Raw genomic sequence first — 5,214 nt, forward strand, 5'->3', positions numbered from 1 at the left:
TTCCTGCCTATGCAGGGGGTCGGACTCGATGATCTATTGAGGTCCCTTCCGACCCTAACATCTATGAATCTATGAATAAGTCAGATGCCAATAATGGTTGCCACAAATAGTGTTGGAAAGGAAAAAGAGCACCTGCCCACCTATGGTGTGTTAAGCAATGGCTGACAGCCCCCTGCTCATCCCTGCAAGGCTACCAGTCAATTCTGCAATGGAGAGGAATACCCTCTGAGGAACAAGTCTGTCCTGGCAGGGTGAAGGACAACATACCCTAATCAGATTCTCCCCACTCTAGTTTTTATGATGCGGGGGAGGGGGGGGGCAGTGGTGAATGCTCAGAGATATCTGTAAGAAAAGTAAAACGGAGCTGCTCAGTACTACCAACTCTCAAGCTTGTAGATGTGCACCATGTCATAATCAGACATAAAGATTTTGAAAGCAAACACACTTCTCTCTATTTACTCATTCCTTTTGCTCTACCAGGTTCATGTTTCAACAGAGCTAGCACAACGTGTTAAAATGCTATTTTAAAATGGATGCATTGGGGTTTTCCTCCTTTGCAATGAATACTTTCACATTTTAAGCCTTCAGGAGAAATAATTTGGAAGCTGTTAATGTAGACAGGTCATCCCCTAACATACTTTTGAGTATGGGTTTTCTTTTAGAGAAGACAACCATATTTACTGGAATAGAAGATGACCCTGATTGTAAGACAATCCCCCAATAATTAGATTCTATATATGGACAATTTATAAATCTGTTATAATTTACCAGGTATAGAATGTAATTATTGGAGATTTGCCTTGAATTTGTCCCCCTCCCTTTGCTACAGCAGAGAAAATATATCAGATAGCTCTTCACTCACCTCTCCCCCCCCCCTCCCCCCCACTTTAAAGTTAGGGGAAAAGCACAAAAGCAATCCCTCATTGCCACAAAATTGTGCAGTCAAGATCCCTGTATTTGGGGAGACTTTCAGGGCTCAGCCTGTCTGGAGTGCAGGGGACAGGCCTCACCTTGATCTTAGCCCAAGTGGCCAGTACTTATTGTGTTGTGGTTGGATGGTAAAATGCAATATTTTTTATTTTGCGAAAATATTAATTTCTATATATAAAGAGAGAGAAAAATAAATATATATCTATACCTATGCCTCTACAAACCTGTCTCTTGATCACTATGGTTCACTCGACAGTCCAAAACACACCTGTACAGTTACACCATCCTTATTGCCATTACAAAGACCATACCAAGTACCCGTGTGCCCCCATACCCACATGTCTATCACCTTCACCTTTAGACATCACAGTCACACAAAGGATTGTCTTCACATCTCCTTCCTATCCCCCTCTCCCTCCACTCCTTGCAACCCCACCTCCTGATTCTTCAGTCCATTCACTCATTGCTATAATTGTCATTGTCATCATGGTCATCTCTGTCATCATCATCATTCATCAGCTGCCCCACCTCTGAATAGTCTGTGCCGGACTTTTCCTTTCCATATTATCCCTGCCATCTCCTCCCCAACATCTTCTACCAACTTCCTATACTATCCTTACATCTCACTTGGTCCCATTTTGGCACAGTACCTCAACTAATAGGTTTGTGTACCTGTATATGAGCAGGTTCTTGGTCTTCCACTGAGCATTTCTGAAGCAGGAGACAAACTGGTTGAAGTGGGCTGTCACAGTCCTCTGCTGCTTGATTATGTGACCAAATGGTACTGCCTCTCTGTCCAGGGTCTTGACTCCTGTTACCATCATGAAGAGTACTCTCCTCCACACCCCCTTGGCATATGGGCAGTACCAGAGAAGGTGGTAGATTGTTTCCACTTTCCAGCAGCAGGTTTGTGTGGGGCAGTTTGGTGCACCTTTCTACCCAGCTCTGTTTCTCTTTGCCCACATGGGGAATGCCCAGTGGACTACCTACCAGTTCAGGTCTCTGTGCTTCTTCTGCAGGTCCTTGTGGAAGATTCACTCCCACACAGCTTGGCAACTGTTGCCAGGTAGTAGATCCTTGGGCAAAACAATGCCTCTTGTCCTTACCACCTCCTGCATCTTATGGTGGTTTGTCAGGGTCACTAGAGCCTCATTGTGTAGTCTGTATTTGTTCCAGAAACATTCCAGGATGCTGTAGAACCACAACAATTCCATGGTCCTTGAGCCTGGGTTGGTCATCCTGTACACCCACCATTGTCGCAGCAGGTGTCCTGCAAAAATACTTTACAAAGCAGGCTGTTTTGGATTCTGTCCCCATCGCCAGTTTTCAGATCTGGCTCATGTACTTGGCCCAGAGGCACAGCAGGGCATGTCTGGCATTCTTCTTCCCCCAGACCATTTTGCTTTGTACAGTGTGGTCCTTACCACTTTCTTCCATCTGGAGTCCCAAAAGAAAATGCACATGGCTCTTTGGAGTCTGTGGATGACCTCTGAGGTGGGGGGAGACCAGTGCAGTGTACAGAAGCAGGTAGTAACAAGACTGCCCTCGTGAGTGCCATGCATCCTGCCATTGACAGGTGGCACATGTGCCACAGTCCAGCCTCTGTTTGACTTTGGCCTCAGTCCTTTCCCACGTTCTCTGTCCAGTCAGCTCTGAGTCTAACTCCACCCCAAGGATCTTTACCTCCTTGCAAGGGATGGAGACTTCCCAGGGCCAACAAGTCCTCAAGTTCACCCAGTACCAGGCAGTTGCTTTTGCTCATGTTGAACTTGACACTTGTTGCCACTCCATATACCTGGGTGTACTGTAACACTTTCAATGGACCACTTGTCCCTGCATAGGACATTGAGGTCATCTATAAAAGCCAGGATCCTCGTCTCTTCCTGTTGTTCCTGGGGATTGGCATTCGGTTGATCCTAGGGTTCTGCCTGAGCCACTGGGCTAGTGGTTCCATCACACAGAGGAAAAGGATCAGGGAGAATGGGCAGCCCTGCTAGACACCCAACTCTACCACGATCAGGGAAGTCAGGAACCTGTTTACCAGCACTTTGCTGCTCAGTGTATAGCATCTTTATCCAGGTGACAAAGGTCAGGAGACCTGCATCCTCTTCAGTGTCTCGACCAGGAAGTAGTTGGACACTCGGTCATAGGTCTTACCTAGGTCAAGGTTCAGCATAGCAGTGTTCTGCCCTCTCTCCCATTGGTATTGTAACATGTCTCACAGCTATAGTAGGGTTCCATCAATTTATCACCCTGGCACTGCACACAACTGCTCCTCAGGGATCACTGCACCTACAACAGACTTAAAATGCTTAGCCAAGACTTTGGTCATCATCAGTTTGCAGTCAAAATTTAGGAGCATTATGGAACTCCATTTTTTTAAGTCCTGCCTCTTCCCCTTCTTGTAAAGAAGGGTTATGAGGCCCTGTTCAATTCCTGCCCCCAGGTGGCCCTCCTGCATCCTTATGTCCAGCCTGAAACAGTCTTGTAGTAGTTTATGACCGTTCGACCTAGTCGTCATCCCTTGGGGCGCTCTGGTGAACAAACGTTCCCCCAGATACTGGTGGTCACCCCTGATAAACTTATAGGTGGCCATCAAATCACCCCTGAGCCTGCACTTTTCCAAGCTAAAGAGCCCCATGGCTCTCAGCCTGTCATCGTAGGGTCTGTTTCCCTGACCTCTGATCATGCGCATGGCTCTCCTCTGGACTCTCTCAAGCTTCTCCACATCCTTTTTGAATTGTGGAGCCCAAAACTGGATGCACTACTCCAGCTGCGGCCTCACCAAGGCCAAGTACAAGGGAGAATGACGTCCCAGGATTTGCTTGAGAAGCATCTATGGATGCAAGCCAGCGTTTTGGTCGCTTTACTAGCCGCAGCATCGCATTGCAGGCTCATGTTCATCTTGTGGTCAATCATGACCCCCAAGTCTCTTTCTTCCATAGCGCTAGCCAGCGTAGCACTGCCGAGCCTATAAGCATGCTGCAGGTTTTTCCTCCCAAGGTGCAGAACTTTGCATTTTTCGGTGTTAAACACCATCAGATTCTCATCCACCCATTTGCTGAGCCTGTCAAGATCTGCCTGGATCACCCTCCTGTCCTCAGGTGTGGATGCTTTACCCCAGAGTTTGGTGTTGTCAATGAACTTGGCCAGTCCGCTTCTGACACCATGGTCTACATCATTGATGAAGATATTAAAAAATAAGGGCCCTAGGACAGAGCCCTGAGGGACCCCACTGGTCACAGGGCACCATGACAATTGACTTCCGTCAGTCACCACTCTCTGGGTCCTGCCACGGAGCCAATTCCCCAGCCAGCAGATTGTGGTAAGGTCGAGGCTGCAGTTTGCCAGTTTTGCCAAGAGGTGATCATGGGATACCAGATGGAAGGCTTTTTTAAAGTCAAGATATATGACATCAATCTCTTCTCCCTTGTCCAGGTGATAGGTCACCTGGTCATAAAAGGAAATGAGATTGGTCAAGCAAGACCTACCCGCAACAAACCCATGCTGGGTATCCTTCAGGATATTACCGTCAGCTAGCCTGTATAGGATGGCTTCTTTGATAATCTTTTCCAAGATCTTCCCCAGGATAGAGGTCAGGTTGATGGGTCTGTAGTTTGCCAGATCCACTTTCGTCCCTTTTTTGAAGATAGGCACCACATTGGCCTTCTTCCAATCATCGGGCATTTCACCAGAGCGCCAGGAGTTCTCAAAGATCTGTGCCAGGGGCTGAGCTATGATGCCTGCCAGCAATTTGAGTACCCTTGGGTGTAAACCATCAGGAATGGCTGACTTGAAGGTATCCAGCCTCTCAAGGTGTTCTTTCATGAGGTCAGCTTTGATGGAGGGTAAGGAATCTCCCTCACCCAGTCCTCCCTGTCCAACAGTGGGCAGGGGTGTCCCATGGGACTGGTGAAAACTGACGCAAAGTACCCATTTAGCAAGTTTGCTTTTTCCTGGGCGTCAGTTGTCAGTTGTCCCAGCTGGTTTAGCAGGCATCCAGTGTTGCCCTTGCTTTTCCTCTGGCTCCCCATGTATCTAAAAAAGGACTTTTTATTGTCCTTGATATTTGTAGCCAGCTGGAGTTCTGTCGCAGCCTTGGCTTTCCTGGTTTGCTCTCTGTAGGTCTGGACCAGAGCAGAGTATTCCTCCTTGGTGTCGGTTCCAGTCCTCCATCCTTTGTAGGTCTTCCTTTTAAGATGCAGGAAGTCCGCTAGTTCCCTGGAGAGCCCCCGCTCCTTTTGTCTACTTGATCCCTCCTGTACAGGGTATAGCCATCTATAC

Source organism: Alligator sinensis, unplaced genomic scaffold, assembly GCF_000455745.1.
Source record: "Alligator sinensis unplaced genomic scaffold, ASM45574v1 scaffold284_1, whole genome shotgun sequence".
NCBI lineage: Eukaryota > Metazoa > Chordata > Crocodylia > Alligatoridae > Alligator > Alligator sinensis.